At 37.8% G+C, this 25,150-nt stretch overlaps 1 protein-coding gene across 1 annotated transcript in view; it reads right to left on the bottom strand.

Annotated features, from left to right (window-relative positions):
- The window catches only part of LOC129732306 (protein tincar), a 414,177-nt gene that overhangs the window by 353,065 nt on the left and 35,962 nt on the right, over window positions 1–25,150 (bottom strand). Inside the window, exon 2 of the mRNA XM_055693091.1 lies at window positions 8,361–8,409. The gene's annotated coding sequence lies outside the window, so the exon portion shown is untranslated. The remainder of the gene's footprint in view (window positions 1–8,360; window positions 8,410–25,150) is intronic.

The raw sequence follows: 25,150 nt of genomic DNA, 5'->3' as shown, positions 1-25,150 counted from the left end.
TCCTTTTCAAGCATTGTCCACGTCTCATGCCAGTAGAGAACAACCGGCTTAATAAACGTTTTGTACAAGTTACACTTTGCGCGAAGACTTAGACGTATCGACCGTAATATTTTGTGGAGCCTTAAGCACATCACCGCCGATTATCACAACACTATCTAGGCGCGCCCTGTCGCACTCAGTACCACCCGCTAGCGTGTACTTCGTTTTAGATGTATCTGTCTTCAGCCCAATCCTCTCTGCTTCACATTTTAGTCTGGTGTATTGATCTGCCACCGCCTCAAATGTTCTGCCGACAGTGTCCACGTCACAATTGACCGGATTTAACGAAAATCATGCCCCGCGTGTCTATTCCCGCTCATCTTTCAACCTTCTAGCGCAATGTTGAACAGCAGGCAGGAAAGACTATCACCTTGTCGAAGTTCCCTGCGGGATCCGGATGGGTCGGATAGACTACCCGAAATCCTCATACTACATTGCATATCCTTCATCGTAGCCTTTATCAGTCTGGCAAGCTTCTCGAAAAAGCCGTTCTCGTCGAGTATTTTTCATAGCTTTTCACGTTTAGTCGTGTTATATAGGGCTTCGAAGTTGACGAAGAGATGATGCGTAGGGACTCTGTATTCGCCGCATTTTTGGTGGATCTGCCGCGTGTACAGATGGACCAGACCAGATTGTGAAGCGACCTTCCTTTTTCTTAAGCCGCTGGATAGCATCATTAACTGCGCCTTACTATGGCTACAGATTCTCCTGCGTCGCTGCTCTGGTCTCCTGACTGTACGTCATTCAAATGTTCATCGAAGAGCTGTCTCCACCTTTCGATTACCTCACGATCATCTATCAAGATATTTCCATCCTTATTCCTGCACATTTCGGCTCGCAGAACCAACCTTTTGCGGGTTGCGTCGAATTTCTGTTGTAACTTTCGTGTTTCATGAGAGCGGCATACATGTTGTAGCTATTCGCACTCCTCCTCCTCCTGGCGGCGCTTTCTTTCCTGGAAAAATTGGGTTTGCTGTCTCCGTTTCTGTTTGTATCGCTCCACGTTCTGACGGGTGGCTCTTTGCAGCATTATTGGCCACCCTGCGTTCTTTCAGCTAATATCTGCCGACATTCCTCGTCAAACCATTCGTAACGCCGACTTACAGAGACCTAAGACGTTCTCCGCTACATTGCTGATGGTAGAATTGAAAGTTATCCAGCAGACCTCTTCTAGCTCGTCCTTTTCTGACAGTGCAGTTTCAAGAGAAAGCATGTAGTTTTCGGCGATTTCGAGTTGTTTCAGCCTCGCATGATTGTACCTTGGCGGTTTTCTACTATTATATTTTCAGGTAATTAATTTTTCCATTATCATACCTACATTTACTGCGATAATAAAAAAAAATGAGAAATAGCATAACTCGTCTTAATGTCAATAAAAATAATGAAACTTAGTTTTTACATACCTAGTAACAAAAGGTAGGTGAATGAGAGGGACTTTTTTTCATTCCTTACATATCCGATGGGGTACCCGGTCACCAACAAATTGAAATTCTAGTAACTTTCACAAGTTTCATTCGATTTTAATAGTTTCGTCACCCATGATTCAGCAACTACTCTACTTTGAAATTTGTGTAAACGGTTTTCCGTTTATTTTTTTTTCGATTGTTTTTTCAGTCAACTGTCTTAGAAATGCATAAAACTTCGAAATCTGGTGTTATCTCAAAAAAAATTCAGACAAATGAGCAACTTTTTGGAAAAGACGTCCAGCTCAGAAATTTTCTTTTTCCTGAAAAGACTATTCTTAAAAAAAAATTTAAAGAAAGCACCAGATCACGACGATTCATGCATTTCTTAGACATTTGGCATAAAACATTTTATGCTTTTTTTCATCGGTCATAAAAATGAAGCTTGGCTTTGAGACACGACTTGCGGAAGTCCTATTACAAAAACTATGTTAATCTTCAAGATCATTGCCGAACACTTGTAATACATAAGTTCTCGTACGTGCAGATAAAATAACGACCGCCCGAAATCAAGTCGGTTGCTAGATTGATTTTTAAAAAAAAAACTACTTAAACGTAATCTTCTCAAACCCGAGAGGGAAAAATTCTTTTTTCCTGAATTTTTACCCTGTCATTTGTTTCCTTTCATTTCTCAACTTCGTTTTTGTCACCTATAGTTACCAAGAAAAAAAAACGTTATCGCTACTCGTCGTTGTCGCCTACTTATGTCGCGGACGTCGTGGTTTCTTCCACGGAAAACAAGGTGTCTAGTATCAGCACTTTATTCCAGGGAAGCGGTATCGGCGAAAAGACAACTTTTGATACCTATCGCAAACGAAATTCGGAAAGCCATTTCCATTAGCACGCTCTTGTACACCCTATGTTGCTCTCGAATTGATCATTGACTAAACTACGCAACGATTTTTAGCAGCACGCGCGTTATGCGCCAAGCGGTATCGCTGCAAATAGCAAGAAAAGACTTCATGTTTTACGATGTTCTCTCCTATTCTCACTTTAATATTCCTCCGCCTTCATATCTCTACTACAGCTCGTATTGAGAGTAAGTGATGTGAGCACGCCAAACCAATGATTTTCTGATTCCGCTTTGCTACAGGATAGCACAGTGCAACAAAAATGTAATTTTTCTTCTGCCTTGGCTTCTATGTATGACTTTTTCATTTATTTTGACGTAAGAACGAATTCCCCCGGGTTTGAACATATTTCAAAATTCTAAGAGTTTGTCCATGTATTACCATTTTCTTACCCATCTTCAAGAAAACATATCTTAAATCGGACAAATCTGAGCTCAAAACGGTGATTCTTCGAGAACGGTTTTGGCATGGTTTTAGTATATTTCATAAAGCGAAATAATATTGAGTATGTATGAGCATGAATGGTAATGCGCTAATATCTAAAAGTGGTAGTCAAAATCTGTCTTATATTGAGTGAAAAAGTCTCAGGAATCGATTGGTAGGTGTCTGATCCACGTAAAATGTCAGCAACGTGTCAATTTGGCCTCGGTTCCCCTACAATACTAAAATAGGTTTATCTCGACGCTAGACTTACTTATTTTAAATCTGTTTATTGTAATATCAAAAGTGTAAGAGATACTCAAAGTTACAATAAGAATTTATCTTCACATGATCCTCCCCATTTTGTATGAAAGGGATCGCATTTAACTTTATCGAAGACGCGATGATTCTGTTTCATAGCTGAAGCAAGTTTTTTATGTTTGGCAAAAAAATCGACCAAACTCGCAAAAGGGAGAGGATCACGTTAAGACAAATTGTTATTGTATCTTTGAGTATCGCTTACATAGTTGATATTACAATAAACAGATTTCAAATAATTTAATCTAACATCGAGATAAATCTATTTTAGTATTGTACTATTTAGTATTTTACGTTATCTATTATCTATTTAGTATTCTACGTTGATCAGACACCAACCAATCGATTCATGAGACTTTTTCACTCAATGTAAGACAGATTTTTACTACCACTTTTAGATATTAGCGCATTATCATTAACGCTCATACATATTCGATATTATTTTATTTTGTGGAATAGAGTAAAACCATGCTAAAACCGTTTTCGAAGAATCGCCGTTTTGAGCTGTTTTTGTCCTATTTAAGATCTGTTTTTTTTTAATAATGGTGGAAAAAATGCTAATATGTGGACAAACTCTTAGGTTTTTGATATTTGGCTTAGAAAAAATGGCGTCGAAAAAACATCGAAAATTTCCGATTTCTCAAAAATTCAGAATTGCGCCACTGTTGCCCCTTAAGGTGAAATGTGTTCAAACTCGGGGAAATTTGTCTTTAAAAAATCATACATAGAAGCATCCTTGCCTTTTCTCCTCAGAAAACCCCTAGAGTGCAGGAGAACATCTTGCACTGCGAAAACAATTGCTCTCACACTAAAGAGCAAATTAACGCACATGCTAGAAGAGAACGACAGACGATTTTTATCTGGTGAGCTTCCTGCAAGCACCGCGGTGAAATCTGAAATCTCTCTCTTGCGAGACAATGAACTATGGTGTACTTTCTCACACGTATGGACATCATGCACAACAATTGCACAGCAGAGCTATCTGCGGGGCGTTTTACAGTTTGTTTGTTGAGCGTGGCAGAAGAGGAAAAGAGATTGGGAGAAAAAAAATAGACTGCGTTGCTCGTGCCGGTCGAGTTTACTCTGGTCGAATTTGTTTTCGCGGTGTAGCTACACGAGGATTACACTTTTGCCCGGCAGGTTTTTTTTCACTTTCCAGACTACTCGCCAGTGGACTCTGCGGTGTACTTCTGCGTTTTCTCTGTAGAGTGATTCACCCCTCTTGTTTCTATCTGATATGGGATGAGCTGGAATTGTGTTTGACTCTCTGTAAGTTGGTTGAGACACTTTGGAGCGGAGAAAGAAGCAGTGTGGTGAAAGCATTTGCTACACACAGGCACATACTGAAAGGGAAGTGCGCGGTGAATTTTTTCTCCGCTCTTTCCACATACTGAGGAGAATGACAAACATGCATAAACCAAGGCAAAAAAATGTTGCACTGTGTAGTCTTTGTTTCTGCTGACTTTTTCTTCGGCATTCAAAAATTTTCAAAAGTAAAAAATCACATTGGTTTTCAGCCTCATTCGTTTTTTGACCTTTGGCTTAGTCTTATCGACGAAAAGTCTACGTTTGCTACCTGTTAAAATTCAGGAAAATTGATAAAAGGGCATTTAAAAAGATTGTTTTAAGAAAAACCGTAGAGATCATTAGGCTTCAAAAACATATTTGCAAATAAAGTTCACGTGGGGGAAAGACAAATCACACCGCTAGGTGAGTAACCTTACAACCTGCAGACGTGTTTTAGAACGCAATGGCACACTTATCAATAAAACAGTCGAACATTATTTCTCGGCGATCTACGAAATTTAGATTTTTATGAGATTTTATAGATTAGATTTTCGTTAGTATCCTGCAACGCAAGACAAACCGAACATAACCTCATCCATTTCAAGCAGTTTTCGTTACCATCATCATTAGTATACGCAGTAGTCGTAATATCAGCAGCAATTTGGCAGCGTCTACGAAAACAGTAAACATTATCTTACGATGGTTGTAACAGTTGCTAAGAAACATAAACAAATTAAGCCGGAAGCTATTAACGTGTCTGCGAATAGCACCAGATAATATTCACGATCGCAAGGGTAGTAGAATATGTTTTTTAATGGGCAGTTTAAATTATTTTTTTTTATTTCGAATAAAATTTGGGTATTCTTTTTGTAGTAAGTTTTGTTCCCTGAATTTTGGACAACGTTGAGATTATATTCTGTGATTACTATTCCCAAACAAGACTAGAAATAACTACGGGTTTCCCCTTTTTTATTTGAGTCACAGTTTTTTTTACATTTGTTGAAGAGTATAGCACGACTTGAAGAGCGACCGTATGACGCCTAGTTGCTGCCAGTGACTAACAGCCGTCGGAATATTTTGCACACGAAACATACAGCCAACCCTAAACTCACGGGTTTGTTATATCGTGACGAATTGTGCAAAATTTATACACAACAAAAATACAATTAATTATGCACCACTCATCGTGGGCTTCGTTTGGAAACGGGCTGCCGAGCCATGTCAGCAGCAGGTTTGTTTGGGTTTAATGTTATTAATTTTCAATATGAATTATTTTCAGTATAGTTCAGTCACTATTATCGTTATGTGCTAATGTACCTTATGGATTCGTATAATCCGATTTAATTTATCGGTTCAATTATAAACCGTTTCAAAATAATGAACAATAGAGGAATGTTCAATGGCACCTAGTAGTAACTTCCGGTGAGTTATTGATAAGCATTATGAGTATCAGGGATTTTCATCCAGGCTTCGCAGCAAATTATTCGAATAATGATACGTAAATTATTGTAATCATTACGTATAATAATTTCTCATCACAAAGTGAATTACACGAGCCCTACAAGTTGTATTATTTTTTTGGAAACATTTGGTTTAAGGAGAAGCTTCGTAGCTGCACGGTTACAGAGTCCGCTTTGATAAGCGGATGGTCGTGGGTTCGAATTTTAGTAGAATCAGACCATTTGGTTGTCGAAGTAATTTAACAGGTTTATTCTCAAGCTCTCCACTACATATACCCTTCCTTCAAGCTAAATTCTATAGTATCCCTGCTGACTTTTATCCTAACAAAAGTAAGTCCCTCTTAATCATAATACTGGTCCGAGTACCGTTTAAAAGTTCGGTCTTGGATGGAGGAACGAGGTTTCGATAAGACTTGAGTCCTTCTTATAATAAAAAAAAAATTGAAATAAGTCCTTCTTATAATAAAACTGAATTCAGGAATAGTTATCCTCTCTACGGAATTATAATTGGTGATGTTGGCACGGGGAACGAGGTTTCAATAAGACCAGGCGAGAGACCAGGCCAGAGAGGAACGTTAGGTGAAGTCTCATTCCAGGGAATTGTAACTTGGTGATAGTGGTAGGATATAAAGAGGCTCGGTATAGTAGAGCAGTAAGCAACGAAAGGGTAAACTCTCACACAAAGCACGGATATCAATGAAAAGCGTATCATTTACTGCAATCATTCTCCTCAGTATGTGGAAAGAGCAGAGAAAAAGTTCACCGCGCACTTCCCTTTCAGTATGTGCCTGCGTGTAGCAATGCTTTCACCACACTGCTTCTTTCTCCACTCCAAAGTGTCTCAACCAACATACAGAGAGACAAACACACTTCCAGCTCACTTTGTTATAAACAATTCAGTAGGTTTTCAGTATTTTGCACTTTTACTTTAAAATGTTCTGACATTAAGCTCGCTAAACATTCGGAGAACAAAGGAACGTTCAGATTCTTGAAATGACTCGAACAAAAATAGAAACACGAATTTGCGACACTTTCGTGGGAATTGGGTTTGAGAATTTAGCTGAACAAATCTTAACAATTCTTATTACAGATCGCTGTTAGTATTGAAAAGTCACTATTTGTTATTGGCCACAGATTGTCTTGCCCTAATTCTGCCACTGTGTGGTCTCTGTTCTGTAACTGTTTTGTAGCTATTGAGTCTGTTTCTTGTTGCTGCTTTGCATAAGTCATTGACTTGTCTTGTTTCGATTATGTCACAGCTGTTTTACAACTGTTTTTAAAGTACATAGGTTGTTTTACCTGTTCTGGTCGCTAGCTGACTTCGAATTTTCGTGACACGAGCAGACAACAGTCAATAGTATCGTAGATACTTGGATGAGGTAAAACCAAAATCTATCGTATTTTATACAAAAACAATTGACAGAACCTATAAATTCAAACGAGCGTCAAATTGTACCGTAACATAATCCGTCACCGAGCGGCACGGGAAACAAAATTGTAACATTTATTCGGTGTCCTATGCCGCACCATGGCACACCGATCCTAGTTGTGAAACTGTAAAAAGATACTAAATATCGAGTTACCAACCAGCCGTAACAAATAGTACATAATCTTTTTCGAAAAGAGCACTGCTAGAGAAACAAAAACTAGTTTGCCTGCCCTACTGTTGTGTACGCCACCTATCACCTGTGTTGTGACAAACACCTTCACCGTCGTCGGTTTGCAACAAGGAATATGATATTTTCTTATCAAAATTAAAAACTGGCACCAGGTTGGTGAATGGCGAAGTTGGTGGCCTCGTATTTCAAAGGTGCCCGAAGGAACCGAGCAACCTCGCTGTAATGATAAAACACTGCGGAAAAAAAATGCTACAATCCATTAATGACATTTTTGCGCTCCACCATGATGTATACGATGTGCGTCGTCTACAAATGTTCTCTTCCTGTGCCGAGTGTTGCCGCTGAAACCGAACACCAAATGAAGTCATCAAATTTCCTTTGGTTGGTAGAGGAACGTGGGTCGACAAACGGGGCGGCATTAGGTAAGGGTACCAGCTCGGAGCAACATGTGACTTGTGACTGTCGCCCAAACGAATGACACAGATCAGCTCGACCACCCACCCTTGCGAGGCTCCCGAGTGCTATCTGCCATGCCCCATGTGCTGGAGAGAATGTGTGTCGCGCCATGATGGATCTCTCGGCAAGCAAATTTGACATTTGAAAGCTAGCTTTCGGGTGATGAATGGGTTTGGTGGCGATTTTTAAATCGGATGGGTTTTTGCGTTCCGGCTTCAGGTTTCCTGATCATTGGAGAGGAGAGACTAGCTTTAATCTTCATTGACAAACTCCACATCAAAATAGAAGTATTCAATGTACGTCATTTTTTTATTTTCAGCTTGCGAAAATTGGCTCACCCTTCCATGAACAAAAGAAGTAGGTACATATAATCCCTCGTTAACCGTACTATAAGGCTAACCAAAATGATTATTTCACCTCTAACAGGCGCCTCCTGCACGTACTTACCACTTGGTTTTTTTCTTGCACGCCGCACACAGATTTGTTGAAAAAAAATCTGTAAAAAGGGTGAAAAAGCATATAAAAAGAATTAGTACCTTTGTGCATATCCAAGCTTTTCATCAAATAGAAAACATTCTACGTGCTCAGTATAAATACGTTGTCTTTACACATATCTGCCTGCGAAATAAACCGGCAACCTTTTATATGATTAGCAATGCTCTGGTGGAAAGGAAAACTGGGAAAGCCACCAAATTGAACCGAGCACACACATGAAGGAAAATATTTGCTTGAACCTGGACGAAAGAAAAAGGTTGTACGGAAAGCGTAGAAAAAGAATATCTGCATAGAATATTCAAAGAGTGGAGAAACTCTGGTGTAGAGGAGCATTAGTACAGGAGAGTGGCAAACTCTAAAAGGATTCCTCGATCTAGGTGAGTGGTACATTCTGAGGCTTTCACAGTAAGATGCTGGTTAATCAAATACTAACCTGATTGCTATTTTGTTTCGCTTTCAAGGCTTTGATGTTTGAATATTGAACATCGACAGTGTCGAAGATGTATTTTTTCCTTAAGGTGGCCATTTTTTGCCTGATCAAAACCACGAGAGAGCTTAAGGATTCTTAAGCACTCGGATCTGATAACCGTAAAAAAAACAGAGATTCGCAAAAGCTCTTTGATTACTTATTCTATTTCTCCACTTTCAAAAGTGAAATAGAAAAAAATTAAAACAAGGAACGCTGTGGAATTAGTAGTGAGACAAAATAGTTTACAAAATAATAGTATAACTGGTTGACAAAATGAAAACAGTTGCATTCTAAAAGCTCAAACCGGGAAGAATGAAAGATTATAGTTATTTATCCATTCCTATGAATTTTGGTACTTCTAGCCATAACCAAAACTCAACTTACGTGAGAGTTCGCGTGGTAATTACTCGCCGGGTTGGTGGCTTCAATGTTAAGTTTACGAGAACACTCATTCAAGTTTCCGAAAAATCACAGGAGGGTTGTGTGCAAAGCCACGACCGCAAGGATGAAGTAGAATACTTTCACAAGAAAACCCGGCTGCTTGCGTGTCAGTCATTTTTTAATCTGTTGTTCAATTCAATATCGGATAAGATACCGATCACATCTTGGCGTTATCACTAACAGTGCGAATAAAGTATTCCTTGTGATAAAATAAACAGTGAAAAGCTGATTTAACACTCAAAACTAGACGGCTCATGTGTTGTCAAAATGAGTCAACTTTAGCAAATAGCAAATTTAAAATGGCAAGGGGTATGATCCTGTCGACCGTGCTTGAGAAGCAATCATATTAACGACTAATCAGATCTGTCAAATTTCGCGCTTCAACAAGGATGGACCATTCTTAATAATATAGTTGCTTGTCATGATTTGGACTTGATAATTTTTTAATTTTGATTATGCGAAAAATTAATTTTCATGCTGATAGTGAAAGCTTTTCGGATATTGTGCTCATGACTGAAAGAAAAGATGATTCAGTACATTCTGAGACACGGAGATGAAGCCAAATATGTATCTGTTCCGAATTTTCTGAAAGTGTAAAATGATTTAAGAGATAATATTAACTCTTCAATTAGGTTTTTATTTCATCCTGAAAAGGACAATGTGTTGTTTAATTCAATGTTTGATTAGATGCCGATCACATCTTTTCGTTATCACTGGCAGTGCGAATAAAATATTCCTTGGGGGAAATAAACACTGAAAAGTTTTCCAGAACGTTTTTTACATTGGATGCATTTGCTAGTGTGCCTGCTATCGCTCAGAGACAGCATTTCACCAAAATGCCACACTGCAACAGCTAGCCCTGCTTATATAGACGCTGAGACCAACGTCAACCGCTGCGCTATCCCCGTTGCCACAGTAGTGGACGCTTCCGTTGTCATTGGTATCCGCTGCCCTGCATCACCTGGTCCTGCTTTAGATTTTCGTTTTACATCCCTATGTAGCCGAACTTCCTGAGAGGAGTATTCTACTTCAAAAAAGTTAATGGCCAGGAACACCAAAATTCACAGAAATGATTGAATAGCTATAATCTTTCATTTTTTTCGGTTTGAGCTTTTAGAGTGCACCTGTGTTGACCAGTTAAGCAGAAAAATTGTGAATCTTACAATACTAAATAAAGGCGCAGCTCATTCCTTTTAAATTAAAATAGCGGCTAAATTAAAAGAGTTGGATGCTTACACGAAAAAGTTCAAGTCTTGTACAATCAATGTGTTTTCCCGATTCGTGCGAAATTTTGCACTAAAATCGCACAATAAATGGGTGAAATGCATAACGCAACAGTTGTACTGCGATTACATTGACATAGATGGAAACAGAATATATATCATATACACGAGAATCGTGATATTCCGGCAAACTTCAGTTTCGGGCTAACGATCATTTTGGGGTGCTCGAAAAATCGTGCTTCATTTTCGTGCGCCGGTTCATATGAACGACTTGCTAATCCCTAACAATACTCTGCAGCCAAAACAACCTTCAGCGATTCATGTTCCCTCACACAACTTAGTGACGCTGATGCCAGTAACGTGGAATCGTATGCATATGAACAAAACCAGAGTCATAGTAAAATGCAAAATGTTTTGATCAAACTTATCGTCTTTTTGATTGTTAATGATTCAATGATGTTTTTAAATGACCGGATACATGAAAGTGAACTGATTAGTTAATATTTTCATTAATCTAGTCAGTACCCAAATTATTAGTGTTGATTGCTGGTTGCACTGTTTCAACGAGAGCAACCTTCTGAAAAACACACGCAAAAGTTGGAGTGTGCGTAACCAGATCATTTATGAGCGAAATTAGCGCATTTACTGGTGCTTATTACGGGAGTCACTTCACGGTGAAATATATTTCACTCTCACGCTCACTTCACTTTTTTAGACCTATTCCCGATTCCACCTCAAGTGAGGTGACAAAAATCACCTCCGTAGAGTGAGATTGACAGTGAAGTGAAATTGAGAATAGGACAAGTGAAATGAGATTGTTTCCCAGCTCAAAAATCTCGTCCCAGAAAGTCGTTTTTTTCGTTTTTTCAGATAACACCAGATCTTGACGTGTTCTGCATTTCTTAAACATTCGGCATCAAAAAAATGTTTTTTTTTTCGGTATCGAAAATTTCCTGAACTAGTTTGCATTTTTTTCATCGGGCAAAAAAATGAAAATTTGACCGCTTTAAGGCACGGATCAAATTCTGATTCGTTTCGTTACTGAAGAATAAATCCAATATTTACCATTAGATCACAAATCAATCAACTTTAAAAGTTATGGTATCTTCGTGGAATCATTTCACCGTTCAAAATGGTCGTGAAATAATTCCACGCGAATCGTCACATTTTCCGTTCTCACTTCACTGATATGACACTCATAATAACCTAGATTCCGCGGCAGATGTCACTTTGCGACGTTTTTCTCACTTACGTGAGTTCCGTAATAGGACCTGATTCACTTCACTCTGATTTCACCGTGAAGTGACTCCCGTAATGAGCACCACTGATTAAATTTGGAACCAGTACAACGCATGTGCGTTGCTGACGATTTTTGGGAATGTACGAGCCGTTGATACGCACTGGCTCGCGAAAGTAAAGAGCGGTTTTTTTGAGCGCCCCGAAACTGATCATTCGCCCGAAACCGAAGTTTACCGAAACAATACGATTTTTGTGTAAATGATACATATTCTGATTTTAATCTCTGTCAATGTATTACTTGTACAACCTTTGCGTTATGCGTTTTACGCATTAGTTGTGCGAAGTAAGAGCAAATTCTGTGCGGATTGAAGAACACATTGGATGATTGAAGCTTGAAGCGTGTAGTGGTTTGGAGCTGCTGAATACATTGAAAAAAGCTAGAGCATGATTTACGTTATGCCCAACATGCAATCATTGTACTGGTTCCAAACTACATCAACAATTGCGCTAAAACCGCACAATTTTTTAGTGGTTCCGCACCATTCAACTTTTGCGTGCAGATTCAGGCATTTTTAACTCGTTAGACACCATGCAATCCGCCTGATAATATTTTTTTTCTGTTGCACCAAGAATATTGTTTACAAATTTTGCATAACCAAGGATTTCTAGGGTTATCTTGCACACTCCGAGTTTTCTGAAACTGCTAGAAGTGTGCAATGTCAATTTGGATATAATTTTACATTTTATTTACGTTTTACTGAGCATGTTCCTAGCGCAGTTTACACGGCCTTATAAAGGGTTAAAGGTGACCAAGGCATCGGGACCGGATAGAATCCCGAACCTGATCATCAAGACTTCCATAGACGTGGAACCATGGGCTGTTTCGGGCAGTCATGCAGAAGTGCGCACTGTTTATGCAAGATCGAAGACTAGATGCGCTCCAGAAAACTGGAGCTAGTACATGATTAGACGGTGGTCACGGTTGTGTTGAACCGTAAATCAAAGCAACAGCGGCCATAGTCGAACACCGGCCCATAACTCCAAAGCAATCTTTGATGCTTTTGGGGATTATGGTCGACGATAAACTCACGTTTGGGAGCCATGTCGGTTATGCCTGTAAGAGGGCCTCATGCAGCACTATCTCGTATGATGTCGTATAGCTCAGCGGTATATGGTAGCAAGCGAAAACTTTTTGCCAGCATGGTTTCGTCCATACTTACCTCCTGGACGGGTCAACCACCAGCACGCTAGTTTTTTCGACAGTGGTTGGGAAATCTGCTCACAAATACCTGAGAAGCGAACTCAGAGTGTGGATAAGAAACTAGGAGAGTGATTCTGGGGTAGTTACACTTCCCCTTCCACACAGCTAGATGTTGAATCTTCCGTCATTGTGAATGGCCCCTATTATACTTCTTATATTCATAATCACATTTAAGTCGTTTTAAGCTATTTAATTTTGCGAAAGCAGTAAAGTTTCACTCCAAATTTATCATAACAATGGAACGAACAAAGTCTCCTCGGAATAAGGATGTTTACGAAAAATTTAGAGCACATTAAAACAGCATAATGGTTGCTGAACGTTAAAACACCCTAATTGTTACTAAAAATTTGAAGTAGTGATTGGATCTTGCTCTATGCATGCCAGTACTCATTTAAAAAAAATTGTATTCGCTGATATTCTTGAAATATTCAAGATATATTCAGAAAATGTGGAAATGTGTCAACCAATTTAACAGTAATTATTAAACTCAACAACTAGCCAAAAACGTTTATTGTATAGTTATTCTTTGAAAGATTTCTGTTTGCAAAGTGGGATTCAATTCCACCTGCGCTGTTTTACAACTTCGAAAAAATATTTTGGAGCACTAAGAAGTGCCATTGGTGCGTCCCAATAGTGGCAGCCGGCAAGTTTGTTTATTTTCAGGTCAATGCGAGTTACCATTAGCATATGACGCGGGATACGTCTCGTTTTTTTTTGTTATTTCCGATAGCATTTTCTTCAATTTTATCAACAAACGATTTTCCTGAGATGTCGTTGCTTTTATCTGATTGTTTAAACTGTATTACACACCCGCATAATCGACGCATAAAAACGTGCCTAACAACTAGTTGGGAATATAGTCACGACTATATAGTTTATCGTTAAACGTTATGGATTACAATCAATTTATGGTTATTGATTATGCGGGTATTACTCGATAAATTAAATATAGTCGCATCTAGCAAGAAACAACTCTGTTTCAAGGACTTTTAGCGCTAATTTTTTTATCTTTCGGAATAAATGTGGAACAGCGGTCACACATTTCATTTTTTCACAAGGTAAGAAAAATCATGATTGCTTCAAAAACGTGTTTGTAGCCCTAAAAAAGCTAATTTTTATTACTACTTGGTAGAAGGAATGCAAAAAACAATACTTTGAGTTTGTATATTTCGTAACAGCTTGAGTTTAGCTTAAGCTTCTGACCCAACGTTCTAGGCTAACTCTCCTGGCAACAGCGAACCCGGACGAACACATACGATTCGCATAGATGCTCTAGGATCCCTCACATTGAATTCGTGAGCGTCCTTGAAAAGGATTCCTGAAAAAAGAATCCTCAGGAATGCCCTGTATATGGCTCTAGGATTCTGGAATAAGAATCCTCCGGATCGTGATTGCGATTCCTTTCACGATTCCGTCACCGAGGTAAAGGTATCCTGGGGATTCTTACTCAGGATTCTCTGCGTGTTAGCAAGGGAACTTACGGAAGTCTAAACTTGGTTGCCTTGTCGCTAGCCTTTGGTGCCATCTTAACTATATGCAGTACAAGTAGCAGTTTTGTCATTGTCACACCGCTACACAGTGGGACCAAACTGAAAAAAAGACGGACAAAAGTTTTTTTCGCCGTTTAAGCATATAGGAAGATAAGTTTTCTAATATGCGATTTTAAATATTTTAAGATATTCATTGAAAATGTTATTAAGGGGGTATTCTGTCAAAATAAAAGCAACAACATCAAGATATCAAATTTAGGTCTCCGGCAATGTTGTAGAACTACAAAATTTATGAATTTATGAATTATTCTCGAAGAAGTGCCTATATTTTAAAACCATTGAGCTATAGTGAAATTTATGTTAACACCCCCTTAAAATCAATTTATTGAGTTTCTTGAGTTTGAATCGCATTTAATCGAGTTGACATATTCTACAAAGTTGTTGATATCCCTAAAATACACAACTTTTCTTAAGACTTCAATATCGTATAGCGAATGGTTTGGTCATCCGAAATGTGAATGATATGATTGAAAAGATTGCTGGGAAAACCATAATATCCGATCATACCCGGCCATGATTTTTCGTACACTTAAAGTGTATACAACGACTGAATAAACGATGCTAGTTTTGGCTGCCACAAGGTGCCACTCATTGAGATATAAATTGAATAATGAATGAAATTTAGGCTCAAAACTAATTTTCTGAGCAAACCATTCGATATACGATATTGAAGTCTTAGGAAAAGTTGTGTATCTTGGGGATATCAACAACTTTGTAGAATATGTCAACTCGATCAAATGCGTTTCAAACTCAAGAAACTCAATAAATTGATTTTAAGGGGGTGTTGACATAAATTTCACCATAGCTCAATGGTTTTACAATATAGACACTTAGTGTTTTCGAAAAAAATTCATAAATTTTATAGTTCTACAACTTTGCCGAAGACCTAAATTTGCTGTCCTGCAACAAGATGTTGTTGCTTTTATTTTGACAGAATACTCCCTTAATAACGTTTTCAACGAATATCTTGAATTATTTAAAATCGCACATTAGAAAACTTCTCTGAAGACACATATATGCTAAAACGTCGAAAAATACTTTTGTCCGTCTTTTTTCAGTTCGGTCCCACTGTGCGCTATTCCGCTCAATAAACTTTTCAAGCTACGTTGTCTGGTCATGGAGACAAAGTCAAGGAAAAGACAAAGTCCCGTTTATCTCATGCTAAGCCATAGATTGTTTGTCGATCTGGCGGCTGTAATGGAGTACCTTGCTGCGGAAGTTTTGGATTTGGTGGGAAACGTAGTTAGAATGATGATTGATGCTTTGTAAAAACTGAAACCAACTGTCCTTTTAAGGACGACCACATATTTTCAGTTGAAGCAGTACAATGAGTGTTTGCTTTTAGTTAAAATTAGAAATTTGACATAACATTATACTTAACCCTGAAGTTCCCAATTTAGTTTTTAGACGGACTGCGGTAAAATTACTGTGAATCTTTATAAATATTTTTTAAGTAATCATTGAAGTTTTTTAGAGGTTTGACTGAAGCCCGTCTAAAGGCGGCATTGGGCACTAGAGGGTTAAATGACGTAGCATTTCTGGAAAGAGTTCTGTTCTGTGATAAGCCTTGACGAGGGGAGGACGGGTTGAAGCAAATTAATTTTTTTTAGAACAATCGAATCTAATGGTATGTTTTTTATGTAGAGAACATGAGATTTTATATTTGGTCACCAATGAGATGGCCGTTTAAGTATGCTGCCTTTGAGAGATGAAGTCTCAAACTTGCGCCAAAATAGAAAGCCTGTTTCTAAAATCATCAGATTGACAAAAAATTTAAAATTTCTTTCAGGACTGAGAGTTCGGTTTCAAACCTATAATACTAGTGACTGTTCAAAACTAAACACGACTTGTTAAAAGAGCTTGTGGACATTTAGCAATATAGAAACATTACAGGCATGTTTTTGGCTGTATGTATCATCTATGTAGAGAAAAGGGACATGGTTTTATGGTTCATATTCATCAAGAACAATTTTTATTGCGACTCTAACATAACAATGATAGGAATCGCCCTAAAATAATCGACTTTTATACGAAAATAGCACGGACAATATGAAGTTGGTCATGTTCAATATTTTTGTTGAATAATAATCGTGAGATACGAGTAGGAAACACCATCCTGTGTATGTATACAATACGGTACTATCTCGCTAATTTAATCATACTACCTGACTCAAATTTGGAAAGGTAGTCCGTATAACAACTCAAACTAAAGCCACCAATATTCCCAGGACCCCCTGTAGTCGATTAGGCAAGCCAATCACGTGCCAATCTTTACACGTGTTCCATTATTCAAACAGACAACTGGCAAAATGTGAGCGAGGACCTTTTCATTCTGCGCCAAAATGTGCCAACTTGCTACAGAACCGCCGAAGGCGGCCTCTTTCCAAGGATAGAAACATGTTCGAGTCCGTACAGAACCGTCCTAGTGCGGCGAGATAGCAGCTCCATCAAGGACTTCAATGGCTTGTGAACTATTGCCCCCCGGTTGCAGCAGAGGTGCCGGATAGATCGTTGCCCGCTATGGGCAAGATTATGTTTGCTGATAGGCGTGATGCGAGCAGAATCTTCATTAGCATCTGCTACGGACTGAAACTCGTAAAAGATTTTACGATGTTGACTGCTTCAGATAAGTGCAGCAGGGAAAGAATTTTGGTCACTGAAATTTTTCGAAACATTCACTCGTTTTTTGGTATGTTTCAAACCGTATGAAATTCATTAACTGCGCCAGCCATTTTCGGTCTATTATGCAACAGTTACACCCCTGTCAACAACAGTAGTAAACAACAGAAAACCGCCAAAATTAATTATGAAACTGCTTAAATTATTTAAAAAGCAATATGATACCGATGTGAAAACATAGCTTTTTATCCTCAAAATTATCCCCATGATCCAGTGAATCGGATTTTTTTTATAAATACTCAATAAAAAAAAACTTACGCAAACCGCAGCGTCCGGAAAAACAAAAACGAGTATCAAAGGCATAATACGCGTTCATCCCACGATGGCCACCCCTCGATTATCATCCCTCTGCCACAGTCAGCCCGCAATCGATGGACCGAAATCGCTGATAGCGTATAATCCCACTTGGACAAAGATGCTAGCAGCGGTGATGAGCTTGTATCGGAAAAAATAAACGGATATTGAAAATCAATAAAATAAAGCCAAGCGGGGAAGTTCTCCGTTGCAGAGGGAAATTGTTTGGTGATTGGCTGTTGGTGAAGAAAAGTTTGATTTATTTTGGTGCAAAATGATTCAGGATAAAGGCTCGGTTTGGTTTACTTGTTTTATTTACAGAAACGTTCTTTCTACGTTGAAATGAACATCGCTCACCGACATAATATTATTCTTATTTTTTGTAGGTTTTTATAGATTTTTGCACTCAATCGAGTTTTTTTTCAGCATAATCTCAAATAACAAACGTGTAGTTTAAAAATTTTTAAGTACTTTGAAACACTGTCTTGCGCCCGTTGTAGTAAACCAAGACATTTGGTAGAGAAAAGACTTTACTTCACAAAAAAACTGTTAGACTGTTGAAGAAATAAATATATTTTTCTTAAGAGCGAACATTTCGAAATGTGCAGAAGTGTTTCAAGCAACAAATTTATCTACCTAAAAATCTTGCTTCACAAAAACCTGAAATGACCGTTTTTAAATCATTTATTTTTTAAATTTTTTTAGCGTAAATTCCCAAAGTTTTTAATACTCCGACCATTTCGCAGCAGTTAACTTTCCTATAAATCTTTTTATTATTACGGTATGAAGATTTAAATAAAAAATAGGAACTTTAGCCCATTTTAAATGTTACTCTATATAAATTTTCGAAAAATGAAGTATGCAAAATTACGACGACGAGAATTACGCGCTTGGTGAAAAATAGCAAAAATGATTGCTACAAAGACCGTGCATAAACGTACGTATCAATCGCCAGACGCGAAATGCAAACAAAATTGCGCAATTCCAACGCTTTTCACTTCTATTTGGTATTACTGAGGTAATTTCGCGCCGTGAGAGTATCACGAATGAATTAAATTTACTACAAAGATCGTACACAACTGTACGCGTCAGTATGCTTACGACAATATTCGCATTGCGCAAGTGCTTTTGTATTCTTTTCGATGCACCAAGTGAATGATACTAGACTCTCTTCATCGATGCATTTCGAATGAACAATTTCATGAATTTTAACGTGATTGAATTTCGGCAAAACAGAAAACTTTTCAAAGCCCTTTCTTCCATTCCCACGGACAAACGCAACATTTTTTGTTGCTCACATTGAACGAACATGATATTGGGCATCAAACAGTTCGCTTGTCTATATATTCATGTAGATCCTGATCAATGGTGATCACCCGATGGGAAAATACAGGAGAAAAGCTGATAGCTGAGATGAAAGCATTTTCATTGCTTTTTCCATCATCACGCATCTTGCAATGTATAATTCCTTGGCAGGCAAAGCTTCTCGCAAAAAAAAAAAAATGCTGCAAAAGTGCATTCTATGAGAGCGGCATCGCTCCACAAAGCTGTTTATTTGCTAATGTTACTCATTTGGCAAAGCTTCAGAGCTTGCCAATGTGCAATCGCACGTACGGTAGGAGCATACAACGTGCCACACCGACCCAACAATGAATGCCGTGGTTGATGCCTGGCAATATGGCAGAATTCGCGACCACAGTGGAAAAGTGGAAAACGGAGAGAGGAAAATCGGAACCAATTTCCATAGAGGGAAATTTGTTTTCCATGCTGTGGTTCAGCTTGCCTGGCAAGTGACAGTATACCGGTGCTGCTGTACCGTTGCAAAAAGTGCGCTTCAGTGCCGAGGTGCTAGCAAGAGAATAATTAGTTTTCATATTTTCTGTTTGTTTCTCCTGCGTTCATTTAATGCAATATTGTGGGAATGGTTCTTCAAGCAGAATTTCATTACTGAATGATTCAACGAGAAATGGAATGATTTATAATACCAATTAATAGTACATCGTTCTCTGTTCTAGATTTCGCATCACGTCATCTTTTTGCAAAGGTAACGACAAACTGGATTAATTTCTCAAACCCATTACCTTTTATATTTTTCAATTACTGGAGAAAATATTCTTGCACAAAAAATTCAAATATGCTCAACCAATTCATCTTGAAGCAACCCGGTTGCAAGCATCTAAATCGAAATCTAAATTGGTCGGATTGGTACTGATTGCTGGCCGGCCGTCTATAAAACCAATTTCGTTGAAAGACCCTCCATCGTCGCTGGCCGTCCAATCAATTGCTTCATTGCAAACGGGTCACATTTCATCCGCATCGCATTGCCCTGTGGTTGGTCCTACGATGACCAGCTGCCCCACCCTCCTCCTCCCTGGTCATATTGCAGAGCCTACGATGCGGTCAGTTCGGTTATCGGTCAGATCTATTTTTTCAGGCCGTTTGAACCGTAGTTGAAAGTATTTGAACAGAATTGAAAAATATTAGTCTGCTGGTTTTAGCGATTGGGGTTGGTTGGAGCGAGAAGAGGGTGAAAATGTTATTTAAAATGGAAGGGAAAGTAATTACATCTATTCAATTTTATTAACGGGGATGCTAAATTATAGAGATAGTGGCAATAAAATATTTTACAAGTAATGCTTAATTGAATAGATAAAAATTTGGTGAGCAAATTGACAGAGCAAAAAACCTTTTTTGGAATGATTGCAATATGCATTTGCGAAAATGTGCTACTTTATTCGCATAGCATATTTGATCGCCCGTGAGATGCCCGCGATCGATCAAGATTAATTGAAACTAACAAAGATGCCTGGGAGTAGCGATTCATCTTCAATCTGCAATTTTTGATTATCTAATGCCAATCAATTAAGGAAGGGATTTTTGGAATGTTAGTCTGATACTTGTTTCTACTACAGACCGAGGAATCCTCTGCATCATCGACAAGTACCAGAGAAAGAAGTTAGTGACAGTGGAAAGGAATTGATCTGGATCCATCGAGAATGTTGGTGTGATCTAAATTCAGAAACTTTAAGTGCTTGTATGTCTATAAGCATGCAGCGTGCTTCATATGATGGTAAGGGAAATGCTGTCCAATTTAGCTTACGAGGCGCGTACAAAAGAAATTGTTTTTGAACAGATTCAATGCGTTCTTCATGTATTACAATATAGGAATTGGTCGGACGTATGTAATACATAATAGTTTGATTGTATATGGGTCTTGAAAATAGTGGCCGAAGCGTTTCATAAAGCCCAGCACACTATTTGCTTTGTTGATAATTGTATTATAATGTTCTATGAATGTAAGTTTGGTGTCTAAGATTACGCCTTACGATTTTGCATTTTTCTACTGGTTGGTTTCCTAAGAAAATGTTTGTAGGTGGTGTCACTGTTTTTCTGCTGAAGGCTATTGAATTACATTTTTTAATGTTGAGTTGCAATAGACTTTTGTTGCACCAAGTGTAGAATACATTAATTTCATTCTGGAATATTTCGAAGTCTTCTGCATTGATTATTTCCATAAAGAGCTTCATGTCGTCAGCATATAAAAGCACACGTATTGATTTAAGAAGAAAGGAAATGTCATTCACGTATAATATAAAAAGAAGAGGGCCCAGGTGAGAACCTTGAGTAACCCCGGAAGTTACTTCTATTGGGTTTGAAAAGGAATTTTGGAAGCGGACTATTTGTGTTCTCATTGTTAAGTATGACTGCAGCCATTCCAAGAATTTTGTTTCCATTCCGTATTTTTCGAGCTTGAAGAGCAATAAAGGTATGTCGATTCTGTCAAATGACTTGCTAAAGTCCGTATAAAGAGCTTCAACGCGGTTGCCGTTGTCCATTACAGTCAAAGTGAAAGTTATGAATTCCAAAAGATTTGTGGTAGTTGATCGGCCTTTATAAAAGCCGTGCTGTTGGGTTGTGATTTGGTTTTTTACTTGCTGAAAGATTTTTTCATTCATTATTGTTTCAAATAATTTTGGAATGCATGAAATAATGGCAATTCCACGATAATTACGAATGTCAGATTTAATGTTGGTAATATGAGGTTTTCAGAGTTCTGGAAAAAGTCCATTCTTCAGAGACATATTGAAGTGGTGTAGTAAAGGTGTAGATAGTTCTTCTGTCAAGTTTTTGAGAAAAATTGGAGCTATTCTGTCAGGTCCAGGACCTTTCGTAGCGTCTAAATTTCAAAGTGCGTTTTGAATATCGAATTCGGATATCTGATTGACAGATAAAAAATTCGTAAATTCAGGAAAATACGAGAAATATTCGCGGTCGCGATCTGTTTCTTTAAATGTGGTGTATATTTCTTGAAAAAAAGTGGCAAAAAGACTACATATTTCATTATTAGTTTGTCCTAATTTACTGTCAAGATGCATTCGTGATGGAAAGTTGCTACTTTTTAGTTTGGTTTTTACGAAATTGAAGAAGTTCTTAGGGCAGGACTTGATTTGATGTTCGATTTTACGGTTATGCTCTTCATGCGCAATTTTAATGACTGTGTCAAGTTGACGGCAAATTTCTTGGTAATTTTGAAGATTTTCCCTATTGTTGTCTTTTTTGTATATTTTATGTGCTTTTTGTTTTCTATTTTTTAGGTTCTTCAATTGTGGATTAAACCACACTGGATATTTGTTGGTGTTCGTTCGTCTTCTTTTTTAAGTGGTACATTTTCTGATATAATTTGATTAATTATTTCATAAAATTTTGGTACTTCTTCGTTGACATTTCCTTCTTTACGAATTATACAACGCCAATTTATTATGCGTAGTCTACGTTTGACTTGTTCGAAGTCAGTTTTGTGGTATTCAGGTACATCCTCGTACTCGCAGTCGCTAGGATACGAACTGTTATTCATTACTATTGAATATTCAATTACTGTGTGAAAAGCTTCATTTTTCCAGATGGGAGTCAATGATGCATCTACACAGAAGTCTTTAGGGCAGTTTGTGAATAATAGGTCTAAATAGGCATTTTGTTTGTTTTTGACATGATTGATTTGGTATAGACCGAGTTCTGAGGATTTGCCAAAAAGATACTGCAGTGTTTCGTTTTCGCCTACCACTGGGAGTAAGATAGATTCATTTTCAGTGTCTACGATAAAGTCTGCATTACGTTGGTTGAAGTCGCCATAGACATGCAGTTTTACTTCTGGTTCCATGTTAGACATAATAGATTCTTGAGTTTTGAAAAATAATTCATATGAATGTTTATGAGCATGTTCCGGTGGAAAGTACACGGAACAGAAGATATGTTCTTCGCCAGCAATAAATGCTTTGGCCCATACGTGTTCAAATTCTTTATATTTGTCGGATATTATTTCTTCAGAAGTAAAGTCTACATTAATGGCAATGAGGACTCCACCGCCTGACCTTTTTTTTACTGGTAGACAAATTCCGATCGTGCCGGAATACATTATAATTGTTTCCAAATACTTCAATCCAGTCACGCGATTTTATGATTTTGCCCAGTATATATATATATATATATATATATATATATATATATATATATATATATATATATATATATATATATATATATATATATATATATATATATATATATATATATATTTATATATATATATATATATATTTATATATATATATTATAATTAGTGTATACGAATTAGCCTCCTCCTAAATGAATATTCTGCTTAGCATTTTACATTTATATTACAGTTTAGGTATTTTATACAGTTTGAAACATATCCCTATTGGTTAAATATTGCATGTTCATAACATGTTTTTTTTTAAACGTGACACGAGGCCATCAAACATTTAAGAATTATTTAACAACTGTATGTCAAAATTTACCATTGGTAGTAATGAATTAAATACTGGCCTAGAGTTTTTTTTAACTTGGAGATGTCTGCATATACTGCCCTGCCATGGGACGCATATCAGTCCCATCAGCGAAATCATCGAACTGAGAAAAACAGCGATAGAAGAACTGAAATGTTTAATTAAATAAAATACGATCCGCTCGAAATATTGATATGTTTCCTTCTCAGATATTTTGTTATTTTTGATACTTTTGCTTAATGAAAAGTCAAATCATAACGATTACAATAAATTATAGTGGGACTGATATGCGCTTGTTTGCATTACAGCGTGTTAACTAATCGATTATTAGTCAAAGCTTCATGACCACTTAGACTAAATCTGTTTTTTTAAAGAGGAGTTGTAAGTAGCTTAAGTATTTCTGATAAATATTAGTAAATAATAAGTATGTGTGGCCAATGACAAATGGTGACATCTCAATCATGTTAGAAAAATTATAATTTTAATTGTTAAGATTTGTTTGCTTTCGCAATTAGGACTTCTCATTCGTAGGGATTTAAACCTACTTGTCAAAAAAAAAAGTAAACTTACAACTAACTCAATTGCTAACTTTTTGGCTAAAAAGAGAGCTTATCGTGGTAATTGAGGATTGCAACAATTTTTGTCGCGAATTGTTAATAATTTTATTTGACATAGCTTCTTATGTTTCAAAACCAGTAGGTCTATGTAATTCGAGTGTACCAAACCGAGGAGAACGCTTCAAAATCATTTTTAAAATTTTATTCTGGATCCTTTGAAGCTTTTTTTTCCTTTTTTTTATTCTCGCTTATTGTCCGTCGGTCTAGTTCCGCCACTGTTGTGGCCAATCACCGACGCCCAGGGAGGCGACTCCACACCCAGGACCCTAACTCACGACCCGTTTATTAACGGACCGGCGCCAACGGCATTACTTCCTCATGCGATGGAAGGCGTGATCCCAGAGCTTTTTCGCCTCAGAAAATCTCCAGGTGTCGGCTAGGATTGAATCTAGACCAGTTTGGGTTGGTCACAGTCACAGTCCACTCACAGATCACGCCACCTCACAACCATCGACACCTATGTCGGCGGTGGGATTCGAACCCAGGCGTCGAGCGTGGTTGGCGGAGACGTTACCAACCACACTAGGCCCCCACTCGTTTTTTTTTTCCTTGTTAAACTGTTGTTTGACCAGATCGGTACAGCATAAAGCATTGCTGGTCTAAAAATTTGTTTGTAAATCAAAAGTTTGTTCTTAAAACAAAGTTTTAAGTTCCTGTTAATGAGAGGAAATAAACATCTCGTATATTTGATGCACTTGGCTTGTATACTCTCAATGTGCTCTTTGAAAACAAATTTTTTATCGTAAATTAGTCCCAAGTACTTAACCTTGTCAGACCAATTTTGAATAACCCCGTAGTTCTAATTAATGGACGCAGTAGTCTAGTTCCACAACAAAGAAAAACCCATTCATCTTGACAACGTAATTATTGTTTGGCTTGAGGAAAGAACCCCTAGTTTTATGGGGAAAAATCATCAATTGAATTTTAGAAGCATTGGGAGAGATTTTACACTTTTGCAAGTAGGAAGAAAAAATATCTAAACTTTTCTGCAATCGGCTGCATATGACACGGAGACTTTTTCCTTTTACGAAAATGCTTGTGTCATCACAGAACAATGACTTGCATCCTGCATCCTGGAAGATCGGAAGTAAATATGTTGTACAGGACTGGACCCAAGACTGAGCCTTGAGGCACACCTTCTCTGACAGGAAACCTATCAGATTTT

The sequence above is a fragment of the Wyeomyia smithii genome, chromosome 3 (genome assembly GCF_029784165.1).
Source record: "Wyeomyia smithii strain HCP4-BCI-WySm-NY-G18 chromosome 3, ASM2978416v1, whole genome shotgun sequence".
NCBI classification, from domain to species: Eukaryota; Metazoa; Arthropoda; class Insecta; order Diptera; family Culicidae; genus Wyeomyia; species Wyeomyia smithii.
Note: the sequence above shows the minus strand (reverse complement) of the source record. Positions and strands in the feature narration are given on the sequence as shown.